This window comes from Podarcis vaucheri (assembly GCF_965113315.1).
Source record: "Podarcis vaucheri genome assembly, chromosome: 16".
Taxonomy (NCBI): Eukaryota; Metazoa; Chordata; class Lepidosauria; order Squamata; family Lacertidae; genus Podarcis; species Podarcis vaucheri.
Window position 1 is genome coordinate 29860591 of NC_138754.1, and position 20541 is coordinate 29881131.

The window sequence follows — 20541 nt, forward strand, 5'->3', positions numbered from 1 at the left end:
GACATCCTTTCCCCATGCTCCAACTCCCATCAGCACCAGCAAGCGTGGATAATAGGGATGATGGGAGTTGTAGTCCGAGAGCTTCTGCAGCGCCACTCTGTTCCCCATCTCTGGGTTGCCGTATTGGCCCTCGGATCCTGGCAGGCTTCCCCCACCCAACAAGGACTAACTAATTGCCTCCTTAAAGGTTTACAACCCGCTTTTCTTCTGTTCTGGTTTCTTTTGACTCTTCTACATTTCTCCTTCTTTTCTTTTTAATTAACGTCAGTCGTGCCCCAGCACATCATCTTGGCTGAGCTGGAGCGTTTGCCCTGCCAGATTTTTGCATTCCTGAAATACACAGCCCGCCAGCGCTGCAGCGATCCAGCTTCGAGGCAGAGACACCGCAGAAACTGGGCAGCTCTCCCGGAAACCGAGAGACTTCCAGGAAACTGTTGTCAAAGAGGGTCTGCTCTGGCTTCTCTCTCGTCCACTCTGCAATCTGCCGGAGTTGCAGAAATGCCCGGTGCATTTTAAAATAATAGTAATTGTCAGGGGTTCAGGAGCAGAGGCGAGGGCAAGGGAGGAAACAGAGAGCGAGGGGGAGGAGGCAGAAGAAAGGATGAGTGACGACGACGACCCGAGATCTCCGAGTCTGTCCAGTGAATCAGAAGATTCACAAAGAGGAGCACCAGTGGCAAGGGCAAGGGGGGAGACTAGGGGGACACCCCAGGAAGAAAGAGCCAGAGGGGACTCAGAGGGGAGCAGTTGGAGATCGGGACCTACGTCACCGCCAGAGAGTAGGGAAGAGGAAGAGCGCCTGGGAACTAGCGCTGGCAGCTCACAACAGGAGGGAGGGCACGAGTCAGGAGTGGCCACACCTTCATCGGGGAGCGAAGTGACGGTTAGACGGAAAGTGGAAGGTTGGGCGCGCGCGCCAAGTTCAAATGCACAGGAAGGTGGCGCAGTAGGCAGCCCGGAAAGAGAGCCAGGTCCTAAAGCCCAGCGCAAGGAGACAGGGGAGTCAGGGGGGTCAGCGTCAGAAGAATCCCGGAAGGGAGAGACCCAGGGGGGCAGAGGGACCCAGAGGAGAACTGTCAGGCGGAAAAGGTGGAGCAGGGCTAGGATATTAAGTTGGTGCGCAAGGGGCGGAGACTCAGAAGGAGCTTCGCCGACCTAAGCATAAGGCGTAGGGTTGCACGCAGCAGCTCAAGAATGGAGACTGTAACTCAATAAAGACTTTTAATCAACAACCGCTGGCTAGCGTGATCCTCTGTGAGCTAGGATCTGGAAGTAACCCTGACAGTAAGCTCCTTCCCTTCAAATTGTGGACATCCACGACCTCGCGGAGAGGAGGGAAAGCGGGTGCCTACAAGAAAGCTCACGAACGGTAGACAATATGACGGCCGAACAGCAAATAACGGAACTCAGAGACGCGGTTTCACGACTGACTGCCGAGGCGGTGGCGTCCAGGAAGAGAGAGGAGGACGCAGCGGCCGCCTACAGGGATCTCCAGGTCAGGTTGGACGTGCTTACGAAGCAGGGGCAACAGACACCCAAATCAGAGGGGATTGGGTTGGGGAGACGCACAGGCAGTCTGGTCTCGCACTTCGATGGGAATTTGCAACAGTACCCCAATTTTAGAGCAGACGTAATGTGTGCACTACAACTACTGCACAAAGACTTTAGAGATGAACAAGAGAAAGTGGGGTTCATCATGTCCCATTTGCATGGAGACGCTAAAGCATGGCTGCGCAATTTGTGGAGGGATAAGGATCCTGCGCTCCAAAATGCGGACGCCTTTATTAAAGCGATGGATGGCTGTTTTTTATCAAGCATTGACGTGGATCTTGCCCGAAGGGAGGTGCACGGACTAAGACAAGGGAGGGCCAGCGTACGGCAATATCATGCCCGCTTTTTCGCTTTGGTCAGTGCCCTGGAATGGGACAGAGATTCGGCTCCCGTCAGAGACCTTTTTTGGGAGGGCTTGAACAGCTCGGTGAAAGATGAGATTGCGAGGGGGGAGAGACCCCGGACCACGCAGGAGATCGTTCAGAGGGCGCTGGCGGTGGGGGTGCGGCTGGAAGAACGTCCGTGGAGCAGGGACGAAGGGCGCAGCGGGCGCGAACCAGCCAGGGGCTCCTCCTTCCTTCCCAGAGAAGCAGCGCGTGCGCAATCCACGCCCCCAACAGGGGGAGGGGTGGAACCGATGGAGGTTGGGAGTGCAAGGGCTCAGTCAGCAGCCAGAGCCCTAGCACCGGCAGCAGTGAAAGCGAAGCCTCCTAGAGGGAACAGGAAGTGTCACATCTGCGAGGATCCAGGCCATTTGGCGAAAGAGTGTCCCCGGAGGCTCCACAAGCACACTGCAGCCTCAGCAATGGTGACTGCAGCAACGCAGCAAGGAGAACCACAGCAGGGAAACGACGATGTCTGGCTGGAAGAGGAGGCACTGGGGCCCAGCCAGACGTGTCAGTGAAGCAGTCCCCAGAGATTTTACCGCCCATGGACCCCCTCCCGCCCAAGCCAGTAGTGAGGCTCACCGCATCGCTCCAGCTACCCAATGGAATCACCATGGACGTGCCAATCACCGTCGACTCGGGAAGCAATGCAGACTTCATAGGGCAGGACTTTGTCGACCGGCACGCTATACAGTTGCTGCCTGCCGCGCTGCCACTGCAGGTTGTCACGGTGGATGGCAGGGAGCTGTTAGGGGGGCAAGTGGTGAAGCAGACGCCACCTATGGTGCTGCGGCTTGGAAATCACAAGGAGATTATCAGCTTCAACGTCACTCAACTCTCAGACACGCCTATCGTATTGGGCATGAGTTGGCTGGACAGGCACAGCCCGACGCTGGCTTGGTACCAGAGGCAGCTGACCTTCGGTTCTTCCTTTTGTGCTGAACACTGCATCATGCCCCAGCAAGAAGGGGAGCAAGAGGAGTCACAGCTGCTGCTCGGCACGCTGCAAGCGATTCCCCACAAGTACGCAGAATTTTTGGAGGTTTTCTGCGAGAAGGAGGCAGACAAGCTACCCCCCCACAGACCATATGACTGCAAGATTGACCTGCTGCCGGGGGCGGCGCTGCCCAAAGGGAAGCTGTATTCCATGTCTGAAGACGAACTGCAGGAACTCAAGGAGTTCATTGATCATAATTTGAAACGCGGTTTCATCCGAGAGTCCCAGGCAGCGGGGGGCAGTCCTGTATTCTTTGTGAAGAAGCGAGACACGCCCCAGAAAAGGCTCGTGGTGGACTACCGCATTTTGAACAGTGTCACCAAGCCGTCGGACTTCCCCATGCCCCGAATCGACGACCTCCTCGCGAAAGTACGCAAGGGCAGCGTGTTCACCAAGTTGGACCTGCGAGGGGCGTACAACCTGATTCGCATGCGGGAAGGAGATGAGTGGAAGACAGCCATGTTCACACCCCTGGGCACCTACGAATATAGAGTTATGCCTTTTGGATTGCAAAATGGCTCCCACGTTTTTCAAGCTTTCATGCATCACGTGTTGGCGGGGCTCCTCTACAATACGTGCGTCTGTTTCTTGGATGACATCCTGATCTTTTCGGAATCGCAGCAGGAGCATGACAGACACGTCAGGGAAGTGCTGAGCAGGCTCCAGCAACATAGGCTTTACGCCAAGCTGGAGAAGTGCCAATTCGACGTGACGGAGGTGGATTTCCTGGGATACAGGTTGTCTGACAAGGGGCTCGCCATGGACAGCGCCAAGGTTAGAGCGGTGTTGGATTGGAAAAGCCCACGCAACCGGAAGGAGGTCCAACGATTTGTCGGCTTCGCGAACTTCTATCGCAAGTTCATCAAAGGCTTCGCTATGCAGACTGCAGCCATTACAGACACGCTCAGTTCCAAGAAAAAGAAGTTCATCTGGACAGCGCAGGCGGAGCAGTCCTTTCAGGCACTCAAGCGTCTTTTCGCCTCGGAGGAACAGCTGCTTCATGTCGATCCTAGCAGGCCGATGAGAGTTGAAACAGACGCCTCGGACAGGGCCGTCGGAGCAGTCCTGCTGCAGAAGGACCCGCAGGGGGTTTGGAGGCCCGGAGCGTTTTACTCCAGGAAGCTCAGCAAGTCCGAACAGAATTACACCATCTGGGACAGGGAGTTGCTGGCTATTCATGCAGCGTTCAAAGCATGGAGGCACTTCCTGATTGGAGCCAAGCACACGGTGCAGGTCTGCACGGACCACAAGAATCTGGAGCACTGGCGCACGGCACAGTTCCTGAACCAGAGGCAGATACGTTGGGCTGAGTTCTTTGCGAATTTCGACTTCCGAATAGAGTATGTCCCGGGGGACACCAACATCATGGCGGACGCGCTATCCCGTAAGCCACAGTATCTGGAGGACGCCACGCCAGCGGCCGCCATGCACATCTTCGCGCCAACAGTGTGGGCGTGCGCTGCGGCGACAGTGGACCTGGAGGCGGTGCGACAAGCGTTGCAGAATGACTCTTTCGCGCAAGCAAAGATGGCTGAGATGCGAAGGGGCACGGCAGCGACCAACGGGTTCCAGCTGAGAGATGGATTGCTCATCCGCAAAGGGGCCATCTACGTGCCGGGAGACGAACTTCGCGCCAAGGTACTGCATCAGCTGCACGACGCGCCCACTGCCGGGCACTTTGGCAAGGAGAAGACGGTGGAATTAGTCGCCAGGGATTTCTGGTGGCCCGGAATGAGAGGGGAGGTCGCGGACTACGTGGCGAGGTGCGACACCTGCCAGAGGGCCAAACCAGTGCACAGACCGCCGGCCGGACTGTTGGAACCGCTGCAAACTCCGGTCGAGCCATGGGAGAGAGTCGCCCTGGACTTCGTCACGGATCTGCCCAGCTCGAGGGGCAAGACGGCCGTGCTGGTGGTGGTGGACTTGTTCTCCAAGATGGCGCATTTCATCCCGTGTGCGAAGGTGGCCACGGCGGAACAAACCGCCAAACTGTTCATAGACCACGTGTTCAAGGTTCACGGTCTGCCACGGTCTATTCTGTCCGACCGCGGGCGGCAGTTCATCTCGAACTTCTGGCAGAAGCTGATGGGCTTCCTAAACGTCAAGATCAACCTGGCGTCGGCGAGACACCCGCAGACCAACGGGCAAGCGGAGCGGGTCAATGCCATCATGCAGCAGTACCTGAGATGCTATGCGAATCAACAGCCTGCGACGTGGGTGGATTACCTGCCGCTCGCCGAGTTCGCCTACAACAACACGAAGCACATGTCCACGGGGGTCACGCCGTTCTTCGCCAACAACGGGAGGCACCCCAGAACCTTCCCGGGACTGGAAAGACTGGTGGAGGGGGAGCCGCAGACAGCAGATGCGTTCGCGTCGGAGTTGCAAGAGGTTCACGATCAGCTGCGGCGGCACCTGGAGCTGGCCAAACACGCATACAAGGTGCAGGCAGACAAACACAGAAGGGTTGGCGAAGAGATCCAGGTGGGAGACTGGGTCTGGTTAGCAGCCCACGCAGTGCCGGCCAGGTCGTTGGCCAAGAAGAAACTAGGGCATAAGCAACTGGGGCCCTACCAAGTCGAAGAGCAGGTCAACCCGGTGGCTTTCAGGCTGGCGCTTCCGGAGGGTTCCAGAATGCATCCGGTGTTCCACAGATCGGTGCTCACTCCCTACAAGGCACCGCACAGGTTTCAGGAACCCGGCACGGCGCCGAGTCCGCTCCGAGAGGGAACCAGGCAACGGGGAGTGGCACAGGAGGGGCGCCTCAACGAAGTCACGGAGATTTTGGACTCCAGATGGGGGGAAGAGGGGGTAGAATACCTTCTCGCTAAGGAGGGCACCCCGGCCAATGCCAACAGCTGGGTGCCGGGCTACGCTCTAGATGAACCTCTGCTCAAGGAAGAGTTTCATGCCCTCTTTCCCCATAGGCCAATGCCGGCGGACTTTTTCGACGACTGGCTTTTCACGCCCACGCTTTCAGCCAGCACGTTCCGGGGGTTCGACTCGGATGAGGAACCGACACGAGACGCCCGTTCCCCGGAGGGGTCACCCTCGGGATCTGCCTCAGAACCCTCGTATTGGTGGGATGATCGACCAGAGGAGCAGTGGCGCAGGAAGTGGCTGGAGGGTCCAGGACGAGCTACGCCTACAGAAGGAAGCGAGGGAGAGACCGACATGGACTTTTTCGGGGACAACCAGGGTCTCGAGCACGGCGGCACGGAGATGGAAGCAGAGGTGACCGTCGTTGACGAGAGCAGGGAGGAAGAACCGGGAGTCTGCGGGTGGAGGCCGGCCACGGGAAGCGAACTGTACCCGACATTCGTCCCTTTGACACTGCAGCACCCAGTTCCCGCACCGGAGGGAGGGGAGGGGGGAAGGGGGGGCTTTGAGGGGGGGATGGATGTCAGGGGTTCAGGAGCAGAGGCGAGGGCAAGGGAGGAAACAGAGAGCGAGGGGGAGGAGGCAGAAGAAAGGATGAGTGACGACGACGACCCGAGATCTCCGAGTCTGTCCAGTGAATCAGAAGATTCACAAAGAGGAGCACCAGTGGCAAGGGCAAGGGGGGAGACTAGGGGGACACCCCAGGAAGAAAGAGCCAGAGGGGACTCAGAGGGGAGCAGTTGGAGATCGGGACCTACGTCACCGCCAGAGAGTAGGGAAGAGGAAGAGCGCCTGGGAACTAGCGCTGGCAGCTCACAACAGGAGGGAGGGCACGAGTCAGGAGTGGCCACACCTTCATCGGGGAGCGAAGTGACGGTTAGACGGAAAGTGGAAGGTTGGGCGCGCGCGCCAAGTTCAAATGCACAGGAAGGTGGCGCAGTAGGCAGCCCGGAAAGAGAGCCAGGTCCTAAAGCCCGGCGCAAGGAGACAGGGGAGTCAGGGGGGTCAGCGTCAGAAGAATCCCGGAAGGGAGAGACCCAGGGGGGCAGAGGGACCCAGAGGAGAACTGTCAGGCGGAAAAGGTGGAGCAGGGCTAGGATATTAAGTTGGTGCGCAAGGGGCGGAGACTCAGAAGGAGCTTCGCCGACCTAAGCATAAGGCGTAGGGTTGCACGCAGCAGCTCAAGAATGGAGACTGTAACTCAATAAAGACTTTTAATCAACAACCGCTGGCTAGCGTGATCCTCTGTGAGCTAGGATCTGGAAGTAACCCTGACAGTAATAATAAAGGATTTGCCATGAGATTTGATAGCTGGCATGAAGTGTCCCCTGCAGTATTTTGCAAGCAAGGCCTTGTCTTCAATCAGCAACAGGGCCAAAATTGACAGCTAAAGATGCCTTAAAAGTGCTGATTTTCAAAAATGAAGAGCACCAGCTGGGGAGTTGGGGGGGTGTGCACAGAGAAATTCAGTTTGGATTTTAATGTGAGCTACATAATTCACAATTTTTGAAATGATATGCAAACAGAAACGTAGGTTTGCTTCCAAATTTACCCTTCGTTGAATTTTGCGACGAAGTTCTCCAAACAATTACCGTATTTTTTGCTCTATAAGACTCACTTTTTCCCTCCTAAAAAGTAAGGGGAAATGTGTGTGCGTCTTACGGAGCAAATGCAGGCTGCGCAGCTATCCCAGAAGCCAGAACAGCAAGAGGGATTGCTGCTTTCACTGCGCAGCGATCCCTCTTGCTGTTCTGGCTTCTGAGATTCAGAATATATATTTTTTCTTGTCTTCCTCCTCCAAAAACTAGGTGCGTCTTGTGGTCTGATGCGTCTTAGGGAGCGAAAAATATGGTAAGTGTATCAGAATGTGCATATTTGAGGAAGGAATGAATCAAAATGACCATGTTCATGAAAATAAGCACGTGAAAATGCTATTATGGGATGGGATGTCACTTTGCAAAAAAGGGTCTCTCGGGCAAAATCAAATGCAAAATATATATAATGCACTAAAATGCCGACAAATTTTCGCAAGGGTTTTCGTATACGTTTTCATACACATTGCCTGGCTGGAGAACTGCATTATGAAAAAAGGGTGAAGGAGGACTCTGGTGCGGTTCATGTATGGCTTCCGAAAGTGTGGATTAGGCAAGTTTGCCTTTAAATGCAAACGGAATCAAATTCCCACCCACCATCTCTGCCAAAGACACGAAGCCCCTCTGTCAGCCATCCATATTTCGTTGGACTCCCCCAATCTGTCCATCGCAGGCAGGTGTCAAAACAAGGGGGTGTCTAGAACCAGTTGATGCAAATCCAGGCGCAGCCATTCCAATTGGCCGGCTAGGTAAAGATAACTCCATGAGACAATCTGTACCAGGGATGGGGAACTGGTGGCCCTCCAGATTCTGTTGCACTGTGATTCCCATCATCCTTCCCTATTGGCCTTGCTCGCTGGGAGCAATGGGACCAGTCAGCAGTGGCTGCTGCCCATTGGGACTGGAAGCGCCGAAGGCAGGAGGCCAACGGTAGATGGAGCCCGAGTCAATGACCATTGGCGATGGTCTATGTGGGGCTACCTTTGAAGGTGACCCGGAAACTGCAACTAATCCAGAATGTAGCAGCTAGACTGGTGACTGGGAGTGGCCGCCGAGACCATATAACACCGGTTCTAAAAGACCTACATTGGTTCCCAGTACGTTTCCGATCACAATTCAAAGTGTTGTATGTTTACATTGCTCTGAGAAGATTTAACATTACAATTTTGTGGAAAAACATCAGCATCACTGTGCTATTAGACAGGCATCCAGTGGAATGCTTTTCTGAACATTTACAGTATTCTTCAAAATAATCTTTAACACAAATTATTTTTTTTAAAAGAAATTGACTGATATGTTATTTACTTTACAATATTATAATGACAGCACGTTGTAATGGATAACAGAAAAGAATGAGTACGTTTCCGAGCACAATTCAATGTGTTGGTGCTGACCTTTCAAGCCCTAAATGGCCTCGGCTCAGTATACCTGAAGGAGCGTCTCCCCCCAGACACTGAGGTCCAGCGCCGAGGGCCTTCTGGCGGTTCCCTCACCGCGAGAAGCCAAGTTACAGGGAACCAGGCAGAGGGCCTTCTTGGTAGTGGCGTCCGCCCTGTGGAATGCCCTACCATCAGACGTCAAGGAAATAAACGACTACCAGACTTTTAGAAGACATCTGAAGGCAGTCCTGTTTAGGGAAGCTTTTAATATTTGATGGATTACTGTATTTTAATATTTTGTTGGAAGCCGCCCAGAGTGGCTGGGGAAACCCAGCCAGATGGCTGGAGTATGAATAAATTATTATTATTATTATTATTATTATTATTATTATTATTATTATTATTATTTTATAAGAAAGGAGCAGTAGGACAAAAGCCTTAGAGTTATCCCGTAGCAGAAGGCACATGAGATGTGCTGATATAGACAGTTGTGTCTGCCTAAAGCTTTGATTAGACTTGTGTGTAAAAAACATTCAGCTGTATGCTTGCTGTGCATTAATCAAACCTTTGGTCCTCACCCCTAAGTGTGCTTATTGCCTCCAAATCTGTAACAGAACCACACTCCTGGGCAAAACAACTAGCCTTGGTGGATGAGAGGGTTGACAAACAAAGTTTATAGTGTCTGGTTAAAATAAAGGCTGTGTACACATGTCCACGTACTCTGACTCCAGGGCTCTCCACCACCAGTTTGGGAAGTGATGTACGCATGGCATTAGCTCCCATCTGAATTGGTCCTTTATCTATCCTGCCGTTTCTTATGAAATGCCACATTTGGATGTGTGTTTTCTCCAAACCATCTTGGATCCGAAATGAGAAAAAGGACAACCTTGATGCGGTTTCAAGCTTAGCCAAAGTTAGCTTTGAGTCCCAAATGGCAGAAGATGAAGATGGCATTGCACTGTATTGCAATAACCTGCGGTGTTATAAGAGTATATATTTAAAGAAGACGTATAAATGAGCAAATTAAGTTAATTTGGATATGCAGAAAATATTAAAAATAAATTTAAGGAACTGCAGAAAGAGGGGGAAGGAAGTTAGGTTTTGAAATGTTAAAATGATTGTAAAGTTAGTGAAATGTATAAACCTGAAAAGCATAAATAATTAAAAAAAAAATAAAAAGACTTTCTGGTCCAGTTGCTCAGTTTTCAGGTACATTTTTATTGTCCCACTTTCTTTGTGTTTTCTTGCTTTAGAAATTATTAAGCTGTATAGAAATGCCATAAATATATGCATGAAGAATGGAGAGACATCTGCGGTTGCCACAGTCAACCATCACGTCATCTTTCCTTCTTCCCTCCCTAGAAATAGGTCCGTCTGGGAGAGCAGTAAAGCCAGAAAAACGAGTGGAAAGGCGGGGTAAGCAAGCCTTTCAGTTTGACAGCAAAAGAGAAAAAAGGAAGAGGAGAGAATTCACCTCGGGCGGCTGGAGGCTTGGCAAAGAAACGATGTGCTCAGGTGCAGATTGAAAAGAATAAAGTCAGTTCCACCTGAGAGACATGATGGGATTGCACAGCTGCAAAGACCTGGTGACCCACAAATGTCTCCTTGTGGCCACGCTCCACAGACACTTCTCCCTCCCCCCAAGAGCGAGGCAGGGATGTTTTCTTCCCCCTTGCCCAATGAATTGCACACCTGCTTGTGCAACAATTTTGTTCACACAGCTGCCTTTTAAAGGCTTTGCTTGCAGGAGGGGTTGTGCCGAAAGGTTTTGCTTTGTGGCAAAATTCTGCATTTCAGCATGCATCTGGATCAGGCCCACTGTTGGTCAACCAGATGCCTGTTTGGAAGCACTAATAATAATAATAATAATAATAATAATAATAATAATAATAATTTATTATTTTAATAATTTATTATTTATACCCCGCCCATCGGGCTGGGCTTCCCCAGCCACTCTGGGCGGCTTCCCAAAAAATATTAAAATATTGCAGTACATCAAACATTAAAAGCTTCCCTAAACAGGGCTGCCTTCAGATGTCTTCTAAAAGTCTGGTAGTTATTGTTCTCTTTGACATCTGGTGGGAGGGCATTCTACAGGGAGGGCACCACTACCGAGAAGGCCCTCTGTCTGGTTCCCTGTAACTTGGCTTCTCGCAGTGAGGGAACCACCAGAAGGCCCTCGGTGCTGGACCTCAGTGTCTGGGTAGAACAATGGGGGGTGGAGACGCTCCTTCAGATATACTGGACTGAGGCCGTTTAGGTCTTTAAAGGTCAGCACCAACACTTTGAATTGTGCTCGGAAATGTACTGGGAGCCAATGTAGGTCTTTCAAGACCGGTGTTATATGGTCACCAGTCTAGCTGCCGCATTCTGGATTAGTTGTAGTTTCTGGGTCACCTTCAAAGGTAGCCCCATGTAGAGTGCATTGCAGTAGTCTAAGCGAGAGATAACCAGAGCATGCACCACTCTAGTGAGGCAGTCCGCGGGCAGATAGGGTCTCAGCCTACGTACCAGATGGAGCTGGTAAACAGCTGCCCTGGACACGGATTTGACCTGTGCCTCCATGGACAGCTGTGAGTCCAAAATGACTCCCAGGCTGCGCACCTGGTCCTTCAGGGGCACAGTTACCCCATTCAGGATCAGGGAATCCTCCACACCTGCCCGCCTCCTGTCCCCCCAAAACAGTACTCTGATAATTGCGGGAGGGCAGGGGCTGGAATGGAGTTTCCTGGGAAAGGGCAGAGTTGGTTAGAATCCAAGAACAGAAGCAGTCTGCACTGCAACATTTGCTTGCAGGTCCAGCTGGTTTGAGCACTGTTTGCTAAAACGGCTTCCAGCCCAGTCCAATGGGTATTTCTAAACGCACTGAAATGAAAAACCCAAACAAAACACAGGTGCGCAAATGAGCAATGCTTGCATTTATTTCCCTCCAGGTTAGGTGAGATCCCCCCGGAGGGTGCATTAGGAAACGTCTCTCCTTCCATCAAAGCATGAAACAAGAATTAAGTAATCTGTCATGTTTCCACCCTGGCTGGTTTTCCGGAGGCGAGGGAGCCCGCGTTTCATCCAGCATAATGCTCCAGGAGGAAGCATCCTGTATTTGCTACCCCTTCACGGCCTCCCAAAAGCCACATCCACTCCTGTGAAGAAACGAGACTTGGGTCTTGCTCAAACGTTCAAAAGCTCTTCTCCGTCAATGGAGAGGTTTAGCAACAATGCCCGACTTCCTTCGAGGGAAGGGAAGAGACAAAGGTATTGACTGAGGTTGCATCCACAACATATATTTGAAGAACATTTCCTTGCACTCCCCAAAGAATCATGAGAACTGGAGCTGCAGTTCCCAGAGCCCTTCACAAACGACAGCTCCCAGGATCCTTTGCGAGGGGAGGGAGAAAACATGTGCTTTAAATGCACATCGAAAGTCTCTTGAGTGCATCGTGTGGACATAGCATATTCCTTCATCATTTTTCAAGGCAAAGAAACTGCAGAGAAATCAGACCTGGTGCCAGGTTAGAGGGACAGATTGATGATTTTCTCAGTTTCCTGGAGACAGTAAGGTGCACTCCAGCTGCTTTGGAATACAACTCCCATCAGGCTCAGCCTGTACAGCCAACAGCCAGGAATGCTGGGAGTTGTAGTCCAGCATCAGCTGAAGTCACAAGTTCTCAGTTCCTAGTTTAGAAGGCCCAAAGGCATAAACATGGAGGCAAGTAGGTTGTGGTGAACAATTGCGGTTAGGTAATTTTAAACTCCCCCTTCATGGATGGAGGCAGTGAGATATTTTATTTTCTTGGGCTCCATGATCATTGCAGATGGTGATAGAAGTCACAAAATTAAAAGATGCCTGCTTCTTGGGAGAAAAGCAATGACAAACCTAGACAGCATCTTAAGAAGCAGAGACATCACCTTGCCAACAAAGGTCCGTATAGTAAAAGCTAAGGTTTTCCCAGTAGTGATGTATGGAAGTGAGAGCTGGACCATAAAGAAGGCTGATCACCGAAGAATGGATGCTTTTGAATTATGGTGTTGGAGGAGACTCTTTAGAGTCCCATGGAATACAAGAAGATCAAACCTATCCATTCTGAAGGAAATAAGCCCTGAGTGCTCACTAGAAGGACAGATCGTGAAGCTGAGGCTCCAATACTTTGGCCACCTCATGAGAAGAGAAGACTCCCTGGAAAAGACTCTGATGTTGGGAAAGATGGAGGGCACAAGGAGAAGGGGACGACAGTGGACGAGATGGTTGGACAGTGTTCTCGAAGCTGACCAAACTGAGTCTGACCAAACTGCGGGAGGCAGTGGAAGACAGGAGGGCCTGGCGTGCTCTGGTCCATGAGGTCACAAAGAGTCGGATACGACTAAACAACAATAAATTTTAAACTCTGGACGAAGGGTGGGGGAAGAAATTAAATTCTGTTCATGTTTGATGACGAATTTACCACATTGGCACCATCTGGGGTGGGGATACACAAACCAGAACATATCCATCCTTTGAAAATTGTCCTCCAAATTTTTCAGTGCCATTCCCCAGCCAAGTAATGGGTACAAAAATGCATCTAATGTGCAGATACGTCCATTTATTATTGAAGATAACATACAAAGACCTACTGCATTTCTGAAAGCTGTTTTTGCATAAATGTGTATATTGGGCAAAACTGCATATAAAATGTGTACAGAGAATGGACATTGCACAAAAATACTGCTGAGTTTTCAGAAGTAGCCTTTTCTTTTTAAGGCTGCAAACTGACGTGGAAATGTGGAGAGCTGAACCAGACGAGAAAAGTGAGAAACTGAAAGAAACTAACATGGATATATTTGCCCATCCCTTAACAGACTTTGGGGGCCATGGGTGTGTGTTCAGATTACAATCTGTATTACTTAATTTACCACGTTTTGAAGTAAGCTATCCCTACTGTCTTATCTCGATGGCACCACCGACTTGTGGTGTGTCTAGTAAGCAGACATCTCCTTTTACCATGCACCTCATTGCTCAAGAACATTTCTTCACCACTTCCCTAGATCACAAAGGCTTGAAGGAATGGCTAGCCACACCAAAGTATGCACAGAAGCAATACTAGGACTCCCACGAAAGGATGATCCAGCTTTGGAAATCGCCTTGTTTTACAAAATGGGTGTGTGGATAGTGTCATCCTGTGGTATAGTCACTAGGTGGCGCTGTACTTTGCTGTAGCTGGGTGACATGCCCAGCATCTGTTTTGATCTTGTTGGAGACAGACAATAAAGCTATTCAAAAAGTAAACAGCAGTTGTGTTGTCCAATAAGAATAGGCAAAATCCACCTTAAGCCAACCAAAATGTCACAACATAGTGTGTGAGCTTTAAATCTATCCAGAACATAGTAAACAAAGCAAGCAGGACTGCGGCAGGCTGGGGGGGGCGTGTAGGGGTGCAACGTCTGATAATGAAGCTATGGAGTCTGTATGTGGGCACAGTACCAAGATAGGGAATAGGGGATATGGGATAGGGGATATGGGAAGGGAGATAATAGGTATTGAAATTCACTTGCAAAAGTGTGCAGAGCAGTCAAAACCACATGCAAAAAATGTGTTTATTTGGGAAAACGCCACACTAAAATACTGACAAACGTTCTTGAGTATTTTAAGAATGCAATTGATTGGAGAACTCAACTTAATAGTAGAAAATTGAGAAACTGAGTTCAGAAAAGTCTTGAGGAGTAGGCCAATGACCTGTCTCGTTCAGCATGTTATTGTCACAGGGGCCAACCAGATGACTGTGGGAAGCCAGCGAGCAGGATTTAACCCCAGATTTGTGTGGTTTCCAGCAACTGGGATCCAGAAGCATTGCTGCGTCTAGCTGTGCATCACGGTTAGTAGCCTTTGACAGCCCTCTCCTCTCCTCACTCTGCCTCCTGTGGGAGTGAGTTCTGTGGTTTAACTATGCTCTGAAATAAAAAAATTAAGGATATATATATATATATATATATATATATATATATATATATATAATGTACCAACCAAGCACGTACATAGATATGTGGACCACATGTCTGGAGCAGCACAAGAAGACCATCCTGAAACCATTTTGACTCCCAAACTGACCAAATGATTTCTCTGCAAGGAGGGAGGGGGTGAGGGAACCTTCCCATTGTCTCAGGAATTGGGAAATCACCATCTCAAAGGAATGGCCAGACTACTAAGAAAGGCAATCAGATAAGGCATTATCCTTGACAGATTGGAAAAACAACAACATTCAAATTTCTGTTGTAGACCACCTTTTCTGTGATGTAGGTATGGCGTTTGCGGGGGGTGGGTGGTCTTGAGCTCCAGGGAAGGCAATTTAAAATGTCTATGTAAGGGCAGGTACACCTTGGTTCTGGGTCCTCCTCTTCCTTCTGCGTGTGAAGGGAGCACCCTCTTGCAACAGTTCAATAAAGATCAGGCTTACTAGTTGCTTTGCTTCTCAATATTCTCTGGTTGGCCTCTGTTATTTTCTCCTACCGATGGAGAACCTACAACGGACTCTATAAGGGCTCTCGTGTCCCCCATAAGGTAATAAGGGCAGATTTTGTTTATTACAGCTCTGTGTGAATAAGTCCTTTTTTTAAATCTCTCCTGAATCTTCCGACCTTCCATTAACAGACTCACACACCCCTACACAGCCTAGACCCAGCTTGACCACCTATCAGGAGGAAGCAGTCCAGATGGGCAAGGCCTTTGCAGATAGCACAAGTGCTTACGTCTTGCCTTGAGATCTTGTCCTTCCCACAGAGTTTTACAGCTTGGGAAAGTTTGGGGGGAAAGGGGAAGGAGAGAGAAAACACGCACCATTTGCTCCACACGAGATGGGATGCTGTCGAAAGATAGCTTGGAGGGGAAACAGCAGGGAGAAGGTGGACGCCTGCATGCCATCGGCCTTCCAGCATCTTAACAGACCGTTGCTCTGCACCGGAGCTTTTGTGACCTCTGGCTCACCTGGGCCTTTGCGGATAGAGGCAGTCCCTTGGCATCATCGCCTCCAGGAACCTAAAGTTATTTCGCAGCTACTTCCTTGTGGCATAGACTGCCCCCGCCACACCCCGCCAATCTCCCCACCCCCAACATCCTGGATGAGATTTTTCTCATAAAGCGGGACCCAAGAGGCACAAAACAGAGGGAGAGAGGGGTTTTATTTTTAAAAAAGGAAAGAAAAAAGATGTATGTTTCCTGAACATAGATGGAAAACAGCTGTACGGAGGAGAAAAGGGGGAAAGGGGAGGGGGAGGGGGAGGAGGAAGACTGTTTTGCCAGGCAAAAAACAGTGGAAAATACAGATCAAGTTTGTGTTGTGCAATTCCTCCGTGTTGGCCTCTGGCTGCGGGGGTGGAGAAGGGGAGCAGCTGCCTCTGGCCACCAGCCACTGCCAGTCAAACAAAACAATTGGATTCGGCACAGAGCCTCCGGTGACCACAAACGTCTCGGGAAACGGTTCCTAATTTCCAAAACAAGAGGCGATGGTGATGGGGGCATGAAATGTGTGCATACCTGGAAAACACTCTCTGACCTGAAAGCCTCTTCTTTTGCTCACCAACCTAACCCTCTCCCATGGCCAACTCGAGATGCGGTGAGGGAATGCAACCTCCTTGCTCTTTTTTAAATTATCTATCATGATGTCTGTTAGAGCGGAGCGATGTGTGGCCTTCAGCACTGGGATATACCCACAACTAAACATCACGATATATCAATATATCACGATGTCTGAAATAAGGATGTAACTATGTAGAAGTGAATGGGGTAATGCCCCGGAACCTGCTACTTAGGGGTCTAAAACTGATAGAATTTTACTTACCTATAACATATTGTTACAAATGTTATCTTATAGTACAGAGCAACAGGGGCAGAAGGAATCATGAGAGGAGAGGTAACTGGCTTCATGGTTTCCCCCATATCACAAATTTTTTACACGCGCATACATCATGATTCGTGATATACTGCCACGTTCAAAGTGCTGGTTTTCCCCTATAAAGCCTTAAACCGCTCAGGACCATATGAACCTACCCGGACCCTGAGATCATCTTCTGAGGCCCTACTTCATGTGCCTCCTCCTTGAAAGGTCTGGGGGAGGGGTCGCAACACGAGAACAGGCCTTCTCTGCAGTGGCTCCCTGTCTGTGGAATGCTCTCCCCAGGGAAGTTTGCCTGGTGCCTTCATTATACACCTTTAGGTTCCAAGCAAAAATGTTCCTTTTTAACCAGACCTTTGGTTGACCTGATTTACATCCTATGCCCTTTAAAATGTGCCTCCTTTTGTGTGTGTGTGTGTGTGGTGTTATTGGGTTGTTGCTTTTATTTTGATTATATACATTGTAGTGTTTTATGTTGATCTTGTTCTGTGAACCACCCCAAGACCTCCAGGTATAAGGTGGTATATTATTAATATTAATAACAATAACAATGTTGAGTATTAGGAAACCGTTACCATGATGTGGACTTCCTGCAACCAATCAGAAGCCGCATTTTGGAAGTCAAACGTTCTGGAAGTTGAACGGATTTCTGGAACGGATTCTGATCGACTTCCACGGTACGACTGTATCGCCCAGGCTTGAAAACCTGAGGAGCTGCTGCTGATCTGTGTAGACAATTCTGAGGCAGATGGCCCCATCGTCTGACTCTATAAGGAAGCTTGCACCCACATGAGGAGTTGCAGAATTGTAGCTTAGAGCAGTGGGTTATTCTTGGGCTCTGGGTTGGCAGAGTTCTCTTTGGCTGATCCCTGAAACACTCCTAGACATGAAGCGAGAGAAAAGGCTTTCTGTTTTGGGATGGGACCTCACCAGAAATCAGCACCCTTCCGGGCTCTGACGCATTCCTTGCCTCTGTCCCACTGGCACAACTCTTAGCTCCCTTCTGACACTCATTTAAACCACCAGCTCAGCCAAATTCCATATTATCTCCCTTCGGATGTTCCCCGCCACGCCCAAGACCCATTACAGGGGCCTGTTGCTCTTCCCCCTCGTGCCGATTCGAACAGTGGAATGTCGATAAGGCTCCATCTGTGGCCTTAATCCCCAAAGAGGAACCCGTTCCAAAAAGCATCTTTGAAGACATCGTGTGACACCCGCGAGCCAACCGTGACCTCATGCCGATGCCGGGAACTGGCGGGCGGGCAAGTGGGATGGAGAAGCGTATACCAAAGAGGATTGTAAAATGTGGATTGTAAAAAGATGTGACTGTGAGGAGGAGGAGGAGGGGGAGAAGTCACTGGACGTTGCTCAACAGGAAAGGAAAAATACCAGCAAGGCCAAGCCCAGGAGCCTTGGGGGAAGAGAGATTTATCTGATATGGGCTGGTGGAGGGGAAGGGGTCCATCAAAGGATGGAGGGCAAGAATGCCACACTTCATACGCACACAGGCTAGACACATTGAAACTAAACAGGTCTAAGGAAGAAAGCAAGCCCCGGTGTGCTATAGATCACGGAAAAAACGGGGCTGGGGAAGAGAGAAAAAAGGTCTGGGATGAAATGGCAAGGGTAGTAAATAGGCTTTCTTTAAAACAGCTGACATTCCAATGCCAAGTGACTGGCGCGCTTTAGCCCTTTGTGAAATGCTTACGCAGTAAAAGACAATGAAAAAAAGAAAAACCAGGAACAGAGGGGTAGGGAGAAGATGGTTCTGCAAACGACAGCGCCATTCTAACGTCTAGAAAATGGGGCTGGGAATTGTCGTGTTTCGTGGCCTTTGAGGCTGGAACCACATACCAGGGTGCAGAGAGCTTTTGAAGAAGCCTCCAGACTGTCCGTATTTTGCAAGAGTGATCCACACACATGCTGAGAAGTCTAGGTCTGCAGCATACCAGATAGGAAAGGGATGGGGGGAAATGCACTGAAAATTGCAGAATGTGTGAGTGATTATCGCGAAGGCATATAAACACCCCGCAAGTAAACCAAGCGGAATGTTCATTCTGTAGTAAGGATTTGTTCCCTTGACTAGGTCAGAGTAAAACCTCCCCAAGTAATAAAGGACCCAGTGCATCTTAGGGAACCTACCCACTCCTATTGATCTTCAGCATATTTATTTCTGATTTTCATAAGAATTCAATTTTCAAGAACATAAGAAGAGCCTGCTGCCCATGTAGTCTAGCATCCTGTTCTCACAGCGGCCAACCAGATGTCTGTGGGAAGCATCTGATCACCAGAGCACTCTCACCTTGCAGTGGCATAGCGTGGTGGGGGGGAACAGGGGCAATCGCCCTGGACACAAAATTCTTAGGGGCACAAAATTTCTACACTGCGTGCTGTCTCAGTGCAGCTGTGCCAGACTCTGTCGAAAACGGCTTTTCCATGCGAACCAGGAAGTGACAAATGGAACGACTCTTCTTTTCATATCTCTGCAGCTGCGATCGCTTGGGTGACACGGACGCCATTAGGCAGCTGAATGCGCATGCGTACGCCATCCGTTTCCCTCCCTCTCATCCCCACTGCATGCAGCCCCCATTGAAGCAATGCCAAAGTGAAGGCAAAATATGCAGGTGAATGCACAGGAAGGACAAAGGGTGGTCGTGTGAGGGCAGCGGCTGTGAGGCCTATTAGGCAGAGCAGCCCTGCCCGTGAGGCAGTTTCTCGGGGGGTGGAGAGGCGGCCCTTGGCCGCTCTTATTAGCACCTTCCGTGGGGCAAGCGCAGAACACGGTTCACAGGTCAGTGGGTGCAATACTTGCCTTGCCCCGGTCGCTGTCAACCCATGCTATGCCACTGTCCCCTGCTGGGGTTTCCAGCAACTGGCATTCAGGAGCATTGCAGCCTCTGACCATGGATGCACAGCGCAGCCATCAAGGCTAGCAGCACACAATGGAAGGTTTGCAGCCTTATTATTTTTGTGATGGTTATCATTTGTGTGAGAAGAGTGCCTTGCCTGCAGGGAAGCTCTGAGGTCTAGAAAGGCGGGGGGAAGGGGCAAGCCATGGGTGACCTCCAATGCCATTCATAATCAGAGCAGTCCCACTGAAAGAAACGATCCTGAGTAGATGAAGAGCATAGATTTCCATGGGTCTACTCATAGCAGGATTCAATCAATACAGCACCCTAGGTATCCCAGTGAAACAGTCAGGTAATTTTAGACCGGGGGTGTGTGCGTTAGTGGATTTCTGTTTTTAACCTTTGTTTTGTGTGGCTTTGTGTACAATAGTTGTATAAGAACATAAGGCCAGTGGCTCATCTTGTCCAGCATGCTGTTCTCACAGTGTCCAACCAGATGCCTGTGGGAATATGCTTAGCTTCAGGGAGCTGAACAAAAGAGCATTCTTCTTTCCCCTGTGGATTCCAGCAACTGGTACTTGGAAACATTGCTGTTTCTGGCCATAAACCACTCTGGTATCTTTTATGAATACAGTGGTACCTCTGGTTACGGACTTAATTCGTTCCAGAGGTCCGTTCTTAACCTGACAGTGTTCTTAACCTGAAGCACCACTTTAGCTAATGGGGCCTCCCGCTGCCGCCGTGCGGTTTCTGTTCTCATCCTGGGGCAAAGTTCTTAACCCAAGGTACTATTTTTGGGTTAGCGGAGTCTGTAACCTGAAGCATATCTAACCTGAAGCGTATGTAACCCGAGGTACCACTGTATATGACTATTATTATAAATCAAATCAAATCAAACAAATACATGCAGAGACACCTACAGAGGGGGAACCAGGGTGCCTAGCCTCAGCCAAACACCTTCCTTCTCCCTTCCCCAGCAGCTTTTCATCCCTCTCCCCTCTCTGCCCCATTCCTCACTGTCCTTCTCTTTAACCTTGTTGGGTGAAGC

The 20541-nt window shown here is 50.1% G+C and overlaps 1 protein-coding gene across 1 annotated transcript in view; it reads right to left on the reverse strand.

The window, feature by feature from the left end:
* Positions 1-13432: 13432 nt before the first annotated feature.
* The window catches only part of HIC2 (HIC ZBTB transcriptional repressor 2), a 154723-nt gene continuing 147614 nt past the window's right edge, over positions 13433-20541 (reverse strand). Inside the window, exon 5 of the transcript XR_014214495.1 lies at positions 13433-14707. The gene's annotated coding sequence lies outside the window, so the exon portion shown is untranslated. The remainder of the gene's footprint in view (positions 14708-20541) is intronic.